Source organism: Bubalus bubalis, chromosome 17, assembly GCF_019923935.1.
Source record: "Bubalus bubalis isolate 160015118507 breed Murrah chromosome 17, NDDB_SH_1, whole genome shotgun sequence".
NCBI classification, from domain to species: Eukaryota; Metazoa; Chordata; class Mammalia; order Artiodactyla; family Bovidae; genus Bubalus; species Bubalus bubalis.
Genome location: NC_059173.1, coordinates 27679859 through 27693051, shown reverse-complemented (window position 1 = coordinate 27693051; position 13193 = coordinate 27679859). Strand labels below are relative to the sequence as shown.

The 13193-nt window shown below is 52.5% G+C and overlaps 1 protein-coding gene and 1 non-coding gene across 3 annotated transcripts in view; both read left to right on the top strand.

The window, feature by feature from the left end:
- The window catches only part of GALNT9 (polypeptide N-acetylgalactosaminyltransferase 9), a 118658-nt gene that overhangs the window by 40474 nt on the left and 64991 nt on the right, over window positions 1-13193 (top strand). The window lies entirely within an intron of this gene.
- TRNAW-CCA lies at window positions 12700-12771 on the top strand. The gene has a single exon. It is a non-coding gene; the product is annotated as a tRNA-Trp (tRNA).

Genomic DNA, 13193 nt, shown 5'->3' with positions numbered 1-13193 from the left:
AGCTGCATGTCCTACAGTTCGATTCTGTTCTGACACCATCTGCTTGCAGTCAGTGTTATACCCCACAGGTGAAACTCAGATATGAATCTCAAATCTAGGCTGCCCCTGGCACTTCTGACCCCTCCTTGGCTTCAGACACTTGCTCACAGAACTCAGGCAAACACCTCTGTTTACTGGCCTCTTCTGTAATAAAGATATGATAAAGGTCACAGAGGGACAGCCAGATGGGGAGTGCCCAGGGACATCTGGGAGGGTCCCAAGCACAGGAGATTCCCCTGGAGGAGTACCCACCCTCCTGGCTTCCCAGGCACTCGTCGTAAAGAACCTGCCTCCAATGCAGGCAGATGTAGGAGACGCAGGTTTGATCCTTGGGTCTGGAAGATTCTCTGGAGGAGGGCATGGCAACCCACTGCAGTATTCTTGCCTGGAGAATCCCGTGGACAGAGAAGTCTGGCAGGCTACAGTCCATGGGGTCACAAAGAGTCAGACATGACTGAAGTGACTTAGCATGCAACCTCTTGGCACGGGTTATTTGGGAACCCAGAAACTCTGAATCACCTACTTTAGAGACTTTTATAAATGCTTCATCATATAGGCATGGTCCATTTTTAGCTTCACTTTTAGCCCCTTCCTCCCTGGAGGGTGGAGATGGGGGTGAGTGTTCTAACTTCTAATCATGGTTTGGTCCTTCTGGTGACCGGTCCCCAAGCAGGACCCAACCCAGAATCACCTCATTAGAACAAAACTTCTTCCCTAAACCCAGGAGCTTTCAAGGCACTCAGGAGCTCAGTGTAGGCACTCTGACTTCGCCCATCACCCTGGAGGTTCCAAGGGTGTCGCCCTGTGTCAGGAGATGGGGGCAGAGACCAGTATGTATTTCTCATAATTTCATGAGGCAGAGAGTAAATGTTTCAGGCTTTTGGGAAGGGTTGAGAGCAGCCACAGTTGATACGTAAGTGAATGGGCTTGGCTATGGCCCCACAAAACTATTTACACCATCAGGAAGCAGCCTGTGTCTGGCAAATTTTCCCGGTCTTACCTTCTCACATCACCCGGTTGACATATCACATTTTTCAAAGGTGGATTCAAAATCCTTCTCTGGAGCCCTGCCCTGCCTTCATCAAGAGATGCAGAGAGTGTCCCTCTGCTTGCAATCGGGTGGGCCTGTAATGCTGGTCATCCCACTGAGGAGGACGGAGGGGAGGCAGTAGGGCTTCGGGGGTCCCCAGCCAGCCAGCCACAGCCCCTGGCACATGAGCTGTCATGTGAGGAAACCTCAGCATGTTCTGTCAGAGTGTCCACCTGGCCAGGCTCTGAGAGCCAGGCTCAGAGACACGCCAGCCAGCGCGCCTGCCCCCGGCCCTACCCAACAGCCCAGCCTCTAGTACCTGACCTGATATCGCCAGCTGAGGCTTCTAGGGGCCACGACAGGGACTCAGAGGATGATGTGATGCGCTAAGGATGCCTGGCGCCCGAGGGAGGACGTCCCAGCCTGGCCCTGCAGCGAGGCTGATACGGGGCTTGCGAGGCTGACAGTGGCAGCTGATGTGTCATTGTCATGGCCATGCCTGGTGCTTTTGAGGCCCTCAGCAAACGTCCATGGAGGATTAAATGAGCAAATGCACAAATGCAAGCTCGGTCTATGCCCGTTGGAAACTTTCAGAGTTTGGTTTCCTGAGCAACCTTTAGCTCCCGGAGCCCATCCATCCAATCAGAAACTTCCCTACTGACTGGTTCTGGCAGGTGTGGTCCTCAGAATCTCACATGAAGGTAGGAGCGTGTGCATGTCTGCACTGGGCCTGCACACATGTGTGGATGTGTGCTAATCCCAGCTGGCAACCCCTTCCACTCTCAAACCAAAGTTCTCGCTACCTTTCTCCATTAGGTACACTATCGATTTCCCTTTGTCTGGAGGTAGATAGGTTTTCTAATTAAGCAGCAGCTTTAATTATGCCACAAAGCACATAGCATAGATCTTGATTATTAAGACTGGGCCTCGGATAATGGAAGGAAAACTGGCAAACCCAAATTAAACAGCATCATAAAAATGAATGGCCTCATCTGAGACCCCATCCTGCCCCCGGTTAGGTGCTGGCGAAGACTTAGTGCCTGTTAATCGTCTCCGCTGCGCACGGCTTGGCTGTCAAGTGTAATAAGTGCAGATTTAGTGGATGGTGACTGTGAGGCACTGGAGGCAGGCCCCGCATGCCGATCCGACTCCACGCAGCGGCTCCGACACTGCTGCTGGCGGGCTGAGGGTCTGTGAGTGGAGGCGTGTCCCAGATGGATGGGATGGGATGGAAAGTGTGGGGTTGTCATGGAAACATGCCAGTTTCTTTCCTCTGGTTTCTTTCCTCCTCGGGTGGAACTGCTGCAGCCAGTTGACCCTCTTCCCCTCCCACCAGCTCCCAGAGCCCCCGGAGCCTCATCTGTGCTCAGGGAAAGAGGGGTCTACGGAGGGTGGGGACCCAGCAGGTGAGCCTGCTTCTCAGCGTGGGATGGTCACTGCTGGGAACAGACCCCCACCCTCTTGCTCTCCTGCTGACTGGGCTCTTCCTTGGAGCCAGCTGGTCCCCTGGTAGCAGGTCCAAGGCTTTATTAGTTTCAGGAGACAGGAGAAGCAGGGGCCACCTGCCCCGTGGCTCCATCTCAGCTGCGGATGTGCTGGATGGCGGAGCAGGGCCCAGTCAATGTGGGGCTGGATGAACAAACACCTGGGGTCCCATGTTTCCCTTCCCTTCCACCGTCCTCCCCATGGGCTCACCAAGCATCCTCAGAGGCCCTGCTGGGGCTTCTGGAGCAACAGAATGAAGACATCGGTGCTGGGCTGGACTCCTGCATGTGAAGGGCCATTGGCCTCTGGCCCAGCGACCTCAGGGGCTGTCTGAGGGAGGGCCTGGAGGGACCGGAGGTCATAGGCCCTGAAGATGGCGCACTTGGGCCCTGATGGACCTTGCTGTCCAGGCAGAGGCACTCCAGGAGGCCCAGGGCTCCTCTGTAGCATTGCACCCAGGGATTTGCGGCCTGGCCACTGGTGGAGTCCACTCGTTTTCCTGGGTGTGGGCAGGCCTCAGGGCACCTGGATAGCGACCATGCCCTTCAGCCCACAATTCCAAGTGTGACTATCCCATCGGGCCTCTTATGAGGGGGATGTGGGAGGGGTCTTTCTGTGCACGGCCCAACATTCTGTTTCTGACTGGCTTTGCTCTGAGCTCTGAAGGTGTGTGTGCTCAGATCTCCTCAAATATGTGGTGTCAAGATTGTGCATCGCAGCCCATGTGTCTCTCTGAGGGTTCATGTAAGTCTCCCTGCAGCTGCTTACTGCATGCACTTGGGGACCTGGGTGTCGGAGAGCGAGTACTCCATCTGTGCTTGCCTTCAGCTCCATGAGCAGGTGCCTCCAATAAATGTGAGCCATTTGGCTTCCCTCAAATCTGACTGCTAATGCAGGGGACACGGGTTTGATCCCTGGTCCGGGAAGATCCCACATGCCTCAGGGCAACTAAGGCCTTGTGCCACAGCTGCTGAGCTGGTGCTTTAAAGCCTGAGAGCCAAAACAAGAGAAGCCAGCACCATGAGAAGCCTGGCACCGCAACTAGAGATTAACCCCCACTTGCCACAACTAAAGAAAGCCCTCCATCAACAACAAAGACCTAGTAGAGCCACAAATCATTAAAAATAAATAAATGACTAAAATGTGAGCCGTTAACATCTCCACGGCGTGTGGTCGTGTGCAAGGTGCCCTATGTGTGCATGCATGAGAATGCACACATGGGCATGTGTAATACATGCGTGTACCTCTATGTTGTATGTATGTGTATTTGCATAGTGTTTTACTTGTGTGAAAGTGAAAGTTGCTCAGTCGTGTCTGACTCTGTGTCTGGGCTTCCTTGGTAGCTCAGCTTGTAAAGAATCCACCTGCCATGCAGTATACCCTGGTTCAATCCTAGGTCGGGAAGATCCACTGGAGAAGGGATAGGCTACCAACTCGAGTATTCTTGGGCTTCCCTGGTGGCTAAGCTGATAAAGAATCTGCCTGTGATGTCAGAGACTTGGGTTCAGTCCCTGGGTTGGGAAGATTCCCTGGAGAATGGAACAGCTACCCATTCCAGTATTCTGGACTAGAGAATGCCATGGACATGGGGTCACAAAGAGGCGGACACGAATGAGCAACTCTCACTTCACTATTACTTGTGTGCATGTGTGCTTATACATCTGTGCAGCGTAGCACACAAGTGTGTGTGTGTGTGCACATACATATTGTTTCTGGGAGGTCTTGTAGTCAACTCCCTGGACAGAAGGATGGACTCAGTCTTGGGAAGACAGAACCCCCAAGCAGGAGGCTCTGGTGTTTCTCATCCTGCTGGTCTCCAGTTCCTACCTTCCCTAGCAGCCTCGTCTGTGCTGGTTTTCTGTGGGGGCTGCTCTGCCTCTGTGCCCATCAGAATCCTGCCTTGGGCATTGTGGTGGCCCGAGCTAGCTGGGGATTCCAGGCTCACCTTGATGTCCCCCAGAGGGCAGGAGCATGTTGACCCCGCAGGCAGATGCCGCTGCCTTGGTGACAGGCTTCCTACAACCCTCCTAGCAGCTGTTCCCTGAAACATTGGTCTCAGCTTCCCTGGCCTGTGCTCAGCCCAGACCTGTCTCCTCCGCCCGGAGATGGATGTGTGCCCTGTTGTCACCAAGAGAAGCTTGCTGTCCCCCTGGGAGGCCACCGCCACTTCATCCCCTCTCCATCCCGCGTTTATCTCTCCAGCGGCACAAAGGGCGTCCCCATAAATTTCCATTAGTGTCGCTGCCATGGCCCCGCTTCCCATGAGGCCAGCCGGGACACCGCCTGCTGCGCATTCCAGCCACGACCTCGGAAGTGGCTTCGAGAGCTCATAACCGCCGGCTGCTCTCCGGGTCTATAAATCCTCTCCAAACGGCTTGGTGGTTGAGGATGTCTGACTTCTCTGGCTCCAGGTGGGGCACGCAAAGGCCGAGTCAGAGCCTCTTGGTGTGGGGGGAGCACACAGCCCAACCCCTCCTAAAACTGTGATCTGGCGGGCGTGGGGGCGAGTGTGAAGCCTGCCAGCCTGTGGGAAGCCTCCACTGTGTGCCCAGCACCGCGCAGGACACCATGTGTCCAAGAGAAGGATGGAACTGCCAGGCTTTGGGGAACATACCTGTCGCAGTTACAGCTGCTGCTCAGTCAGCTGTGTTAAACCACATTTTAATGGACTCAGAGGCAAGGGGTCAGACCGGGTGCAGAGGAAATTGACTCTCTGAGCGATGCCTTCTGGGACTGCTCTGAGAAGGAGTGATGTTAGCGGGGGGCTCAACCATAGGGGCTGGAATCACCTGGGGTGCCATCATATACATGCCTGCCAGCAGATGTACAGTCCACCGAGCACCCACACAGGGCTCCTTTGCATGGCCTGCACCTCCTCACAGCCCGGCAGCCAGGGCAGAGTCCGGTTCCCTCTGTGGTACCACTTGGCCCCAGAACAGAGACCCAGCACACGAAACCTTGTTGCTCTTCATGGCGCAGCTCAGAAGCCAAGTGGCATCCTTCTCTGTGTTCTGTTGGCGAGAGGCTGCTGAGTCCCTGAGGTTCGAAGGGAGGGAGGCAAAGTGCCAGGAGGGTTGGGAGCTGATGTTGCAGCATCTTTGGAAAGCATAATCTGCCGGAACACCCATCTCAGACTGTCGTGGGGTGACATTTGGGGGTACAGGGGCTGATGACATTTCAAGGTAGAAGTGGGATTCCCCCTAAAAAGAATGAATGTTCCATGTCAAAAAGAATGCTTTCAGATGAAAAACCCAGCAACTCAGGAGTGGCTGCAACTACAATGGAATTCCTAATCTCAGATAACAAGAAGTCCACAGGCTTGAGGGGGGACAAAGCTGTGCATTGGTGGCTCAGTGGCATCACCAGGGACCGGTACTCTTTCCAACTTTCTGCTCTGCCACACTCAGTGCATTGGGCTTATGCTCCTCGTGCTCACAATATGGCTGCTGCAGCTCTCAGCATCACATCTTCATAAGTCAAATTTCCAAAGGGCTAGAATAAATACATTCCTACATCTTGTTGCTCTTTAAGAACAGAGGAAGCTTCCCAGGGCCCCCAGCAGGCTTTCCCTGGGTAGTTGTGTGTCTCACCTGTGAACCATGAAAGGCAAGGGTGCTTTCCTGCTCCTTCTCAGAGCCCCTGCAGAGTTTGGTTTGTTCAGTCTCTGCCTCACAGGATGATGGGGACACCCGAGTCTTGGAGACGGGAGTTTGCTGAGAATTTAACTGAGGGGTTTGGCAGTTGGTTCTCCCCTCCTCTAGAGGCAATCAAGGTTCCAAGCTGGGACTGTGTGTGTTCCAGACGAGGACAGGGTTAGGATGAAGCAGCTCGTGTCATCTCCACCAACAATATGATAAAAGCCCCTAGCTCACCCGGACAGGGACATCTTGAGATGGAATGTGCTATGGCCAAGGCAGTGGCCAGGCTAACCCCTGTGAGCACTGAACCCACCAGCTCCCCTGTCTTCCCCTCTCTGCATGCTCAGGGACTCCAGGATGCTGCAGCCAGGCAGACCCCTCCTGAGGGGCATCCTTGATTTCAAACAAGTGCATCCCTGCATCACGCACATTTTAGGACCTGTGCTGGATCAGGACTCCTTCCATCACAAGTGACAGAAAATCCATCTCAAACTGTCTTAGTCTGGAAAAAAGAGAGAAAAGGGGAGAGACAGGGAGGGGATATATGATTCCTGCAACTACAAAGTCTGGAGGAGGCGCTGGCTTCATGTCGAGTTGGAATGAGGATCAGCTGATGTCATCTGGACCTGGCATCTCACCGTCTCTCTGCTCTGCTCTTGCCTCATGGCTTCACCCTGACCACTGGGAGCAAAATGAATGCAGCTGCTCCAGCCTCACATCTTATCTCCCCAAGGCCTCAGACAACATTTCTGTGGCTCTGTGTGTCTATTCCTGGGCCTATTGGTGAAACGCCTGGTTCAGACCTAGTCATGTCCCTCACTGCATCCAGGGGCTGGGACTTAGAATGTGATGATGGGAAGTGGACTTCATGTGTTACTGGGGAAGAGGTAGGGGCTGAGCTGGACCACAGCAAATGTCCTCAGCCTGAGACAGGATGGACAGGACTCTGGCTGGCGTTACATTTTCAAGGGGAGGAAGGGACCTCGAGAGGGTTGCACTGCAACAGGTGTCAGTCACCAGGCACTCTGGGATGGGTGCCGAGAACCTGATGATGCTAGAATGGTTGCCGAATTCAAGGCCTCCAGGGTCAGACCTCAGATCCTGGACCAGGGCTCCTTACTGGGTAATGTCACCTCAGGGCACATTTAGAGATGTTTGGAGGCACTCTGGATTGTCTCGACCTGGGTGGGGGCCAGGGATGCTGCTAAACGCTATCGTGTACAAGACAACCCCCACAACAGAGAATTAACTGAATTATCCTGCCCCAAAATCCAGAGGCCTGAGACTGGGAAAACCTGGTCTGGTTGGATTACACGTGGCTCAGCAGGGACTGAAGAGTCCCCTGAATAAGGCAAATGCCCCCAAGGAGAGTACACAACTCCTCTGTCAAGGGCTCATGGGTGTGTGTGGCATGTGTGAACGTGGGCATGCGTGTGCCCATGTGGGGTATAGGTGCACACGTATCCTCAAATTCAGCTTGAACCTCACTCACATTTAGACTTCTGAGTTTCCCCCATACAGAATTATCCGGAGGTTTGTCCACATGTGTCATAGCTTTAAACGTGCATCTCACAGCCCACCTTTGAGTCCACCAGGAGCTATGATGATATGTGTTGAAGCCTTTGGAGCGTCTGCAGTCCTAGGTGCTGGTGAGGCAGTGACCGGACAAATTGGAAGCCCTTCCTGGGGCTCCCAGCCCGGGAGGCAGAGCAGAGTAGCAGTCAGTGATGTGGCCACATAGGGGAGACGTGTGCCAGGCAGGGCGGGCATGCAAGGCCCTAAGGCAGGAGCAGACTCTCGTGCTCTTGGAAGCACTGGGGCCCTGAGGGGCCATCAGGTGAGCAAGAGGAAAAATACAGAGGTCAGGTCAGAGGGGACCCAGCTCACATCCTAGAGATCGTGCCTTTCTTAGTGGGTGGTGAGCACATGCAGGAAGGGGGTCAAGGGAGAGGTATGGGAGACTAAAGTCAAGGCCAAGGCTTTGCCAGAGCAGGTGGGGCTGGAAAGGGATGAGTTTGTCGCAAAGGGGAGCAGGGAAGGGAGTAGCAGGAGGGAGGGGGTCAGGGAGACAGGGTCTCGTTCTCTCCTGACCTGGGACTGTCTACGGAAGGGTGGGGACACCCCGCTGCGGGTTTGAACATAAAAATGTTATGTTGATGTAACATTCAATGTCAAGTTGAAATTATTATAGTGTATCACCCGGTCTTCCCTCAGTTTTACAGTAAGCCAAGAGCGTGTGGGTGTGCCCTGGGTCTCCCTCCCCCTCCGGAGGCCCTGGGTGGGGATGATGGAGGTCCTTCTCCCTCTTTGCCCATGTCCCCCACTCTGTCCCCTGCATCTGCCCCACTCCTGGACCCATTCTGGATCACTGTGATTACAAGCTCTCAGAGCCGCCCTCTTGCTGAACTCTGATTCTTCCCAAACTCCGTCAACTTGGTTTATTTTTTGTCTGACAGAAATAGGGCTTTTAATTACAAAGAGCCCTCTGGTTCTACTTAGACGGACTTATTCCAGGACTGCTGCGTGGTGGTCAGTTTTGTTTCCACCATCACATCCAGCCCCTCCCTGGCTCCAGTGTGGGGCAGGGAGGCCACTGAGCCCTGAAACTGAAAGCTGATTCAGGCACAGAAAGAGATGTGGAAATACAGTGCCACTGCTGGGAGGAGAAGCAGGCACATCGTGGGACAGGCTGGCCTGGTGGCCAGTGGAGCTTGTCCTGGTACAAAGGCAGGACCGGAGGAGCTCAGCCTAAGGTCAAGTTCACGTGCGCTACAGGCTGGGTACCTGGGATCAGAGACTGTAAAGAAAAGCAGAGAGGAGGAAGCTGCTCCTTGGACGGTAACATTCCTGATCTCCAGTGGGGTATTAGCACAGGTTTCTTACTGCCTCACTGACATCTTACCTATTTATGCGTGATAAACAAACCCTTCTATCGGCTCAATATTTATTTTTTTAATTTTTATTTTTGGTGGCCCCTGCAAAGCTTGTGGAATCTTGGCTCCCCGATCAGGCATTGAATTTGGGTCCTCAGCAGTGAAAGCAAAGAGTCCTAACCACTGAACCACCAGGGAACACCCTCTGCTCAATATTTAACACAAACAATTTTATTTTCCAACTGAGAAGGGGATTATATGCTAAGGAAAACAGATTATTTTTATGCAAATTTGCACTGGAGAAAAATGAGCCACCTCTGTTGCACGATTTCTAACTTAAATAACAATTTGTGAGCTGCAAATGTTTGCAACGGGTGTGATTTGTTAAGTGTAGACAAACAGTAAAGTGAGACAGCTCATCGCCCAGTGGGAAACATGCCCTGCACGCTCCCAGCCCATGGCACGGCCTGGTCCTCGCCTGGCTGGGTCCTACTTATCTTTTGGATTTTTCTGTAGGCTGAGTTGTGTGTCCCCCCCAATCCATATGTTAAAGTCCTAACGCCAGGACCTCAGGATGTAACTGTGTGTGGAGGTGGGGCCTATAAATGGGTGACTGAGGTAAAGTGAGGCTGCAAAGTGGGGCTAATCCCACAGGACTGGTGTCCTTATGAGAGGAGATCCGGACACAGACACACAGGTACAACTGTGTGGGGATGCAGGGAGGAGACGGCTGTATGCATGTCAAGGAGCGAGGCCTCAGAGACCAGCCCTGGGACACCTCGGCCTTGGACTTCCAGCCTCTGGACCTGGGACTGAAAATATCTGGGTGTATGTTTCCGGGGCCCAAATGGACTGACTGTTCTGGGACCCCCACACCTCCTCCACTGCCTTGTCCAAAGACACCTCCCTGTGACCACTCTTCACCCCATCACCCCGCTCTATTCTCTTCAGTCAAAACCTTTGTTTCCGTGCTCGCCCCCCAGCCCCCGTCCCCTCACAAGTGGAAGCCGTGGGGGCGGGCACCTCGTCCCTTCTGGCCAATATGGCCTCCAGCCCCTGGAAGGAGTCTCATGTGAGATGTGTCCCCAGGAGACGGCTGCAGACGCTGGTGGCTTCTCCACAGGCAGCGCCAGGCTATTGCCAGTTGAAACCTCTTTTAGAACAAAAGTTTTGTGGCCCAGTGGCAAAGCCGGAGAGGTCCCTGGCCTCCTAACGTGGTCATGGAGGGAGAGGAAGGGGAACGAGAGCTCCCATGGCCTCCAGACTCCGCCAGCTTCCTCCACACCCTGAACACAGTGGAGGTTCCTGCTGTGCTGAGGTTGCTGTGCATCAAGACGGGGGCGGGGGAGCCCAAGAGTGTCAGGACTCGGCCATGCATGGCCCATTTACTTGTTCTTTCTTCCCCTTGTCAACAAGTGCTCGTAAGCCCTACTGCGTGACCAACTCTGGGGTCTTGGGGTACAGCAATGAAGGAGCCTACTCTTGGGGGGCCTGCAGTGGGGGGCGAGAGACCCTAAAGAAGCCACGTGAGGACGCCTGAGGATGGTGGGCTGGGAAGAAAGTGCAGGACTGCCAGCGCCCAGGCCTTTGGGATGGGGAGGCAGTGGGGGGCACTGCAACCCCTCCCCCACACCCCAAGAACCCCTCCTCCAAACCCATCCTTCCTGTCTGCAACTGCAGCCGCGGCCACTCTCAAGATAGATTTCCTTCCTCAAGGTTTTTTTTTTTTTTTTTTTCCCTGTTTTACACATTTTGCAGGTTCATGAAAACCGTACATTCCAACTTTCTTCCTCTACAGAAAAATGGAGTGAAGTCTTCTTGTCAGAAAGCATTTTCCTGAGTGATGAACTCTCCCTGCAGCACCGCAGCCCATACCAATGTGACAGTGACACAGGGCTCTCCTTAGTCATAGAGCCAGGCTGGCGCTCTAACCCCAGCTGCGAGCAGGCAGGGAGGGACAGCGCCCTCAAGGCTCGCTCCCCGCCGGCTGGGGGCAGCCAGCACCAGCTCTGAGGGCAGCACTCACTACAGGAGCGGGGAGTTAACCGCCAGGATCCTCACATTTCTGTTAGGGCTGCTGAGGGAGCTGGAGGGCTGAGATACACAGAGCAGGTGCTGTGCGCTGGGGACCCTCGGCTGTTGCTACCATCCTGATTGGTTGTCATCATGATTGATTATCCATTAGTATTAGTTATTATCACAATTGGTTATCATCAGTATCAGTTATCCTCATTATTATTTATCATCATGATCAGTTATTCTCATAATTGATTATTATAGTTATTGGTTATCATCATGGTTGGTTATGCCCAGTATTAGTCATCTTTCTCAAACAGCTCTACCTAGTTCTCACCCTTAGCCCCCAACAACTACAATGACTCCACATTTTAATTTTTATTAATATTTATTTTTGTTTATTTGTTGACTGCACAGGGTCTTAGTTGCAGCAGGTAGGATCTAGTTCCTTGACCAGGGATCAAACCCAGGAGCCCTGCATTGGGAGTGTAGAGTCTTAGCCACTGGACCACCAGGGAAGTCCCCCCCTCCGCGCACCACCATCTTTAAATAAAGCTCTTTCTCCAGTTTTGGGATAGGCATGACCTATCGTGGGCTAAGTGTGTCCCCCAAAAGATGTCCAAATCTACCTGCCAGGACCTCAGAATGTTTCTGATTAGGAAATGGGGTTGTTGAAGGTGTAATTAGTTAAGATGAGGCCATACTGGAGCAGTGTGGCCCCTAACCTAATGACTGGTTAGCTGATGAGAATAGGAAGCACATGGATGGATGGGGAGGAGGCTGTGATGGGAGTGGGTCGCTCCCAGTGCAGGCGCTGTGGGACTGCTCAGGTCACAGGCCCACAGACCCAGCCCAGCCTGTGAAATTTCTGCTTCATAAAAATCTAAAGTTCTCTGATTTGCAAATACATGACCACTTTCTGTGAATGTCCTATGGGCCTAAGGAAAACAAAAAATTTCCCTGAAGGAATTAGGGGCTTCCTTATGTAAATTCCTTCATGGTCTTACTTTTTCAGTCTGCCCAGTCTGAAGGTGACGCACACTTATGGTTTCATCAAACTCTCCTTACTTTTCTAGTCATTTTCCCTTTTATACCCAGCTGCTAGTTCACTTTGGGATAATGGTTTATAATTATTCTGTCTCCTTCATAAAGAGCCTTCTCCATCCTATGTGATATCTGTGCTGAATGTCTGGCTTAGGGAGGCAGTATTTGGCATCTTTTTCTCATTTGTTTATATTTCCAATCTTTTAAAAAAAAATCACTCTATTTTAATTGTGTTTATTATAAGCCATAAACAGCGGAGCTGTGTGTGAATGAATATGTGAGTGAATGTGTGCATGTGTGTGTGTGCATTAGTGTGTAAGTATCTAACTTCATTGACCAGCCTCTGCTATTTTAGAGAGAGAATTAGTTTACTTACATTTATTGTAGCAGCCAACAGACTTGAGTTCCTTCTGTCTTACTTTATTACCTACTTGAATTTTTGTTCCTTTTCCCCCCACTTCTCTAGTTTTGATAATTCCCCATGTTCCCTTGTGAATTTATTCCACTGTATTATTACATTAACAGGCGCTCACCGGCCTCATCCCACGCTCAATTATCTTGCTTTCCCTGGGCTTCCCTGGTGGCTCAGAGGTTAGAGCGTCTGCCTCCAATGCTGGAGACCCAGGTTCGATCCCTGGGTTGGGAAGATCCCCTGGAGAAGGAAATGGTAAACCACTCCAGTATTCTTGCCTGGAGAATCCCATGGATGGAGAAGCCTGGTAGGCTATAGTCCACGGGGTCACAGAGAATCGGACATGACTGAGCGGCTTCACCTTCACCTTGCTTTCCCTGCTCCCTTCATTTCCCCTCCCACATCCCTACTTCCAAGATAAGACCTTTGGAAAAGATACTTCATCATTCTATTTTATCTTGATGCTGAGGTTAGGCAGAGGCCATGACTAGGCTGTCCCATACAGACATCTGACACTTGTGTACTTGTCATCACTGTTTACTCAGATCCCACTTCAGAGGACAGTGTCTGTTGAGCATAGGACCTTCCCAGTAGACGCCCTCTGTCTACCAGCCACCAACACCATGACCACCTTGGGCACAGATAGAGCTGGGCAT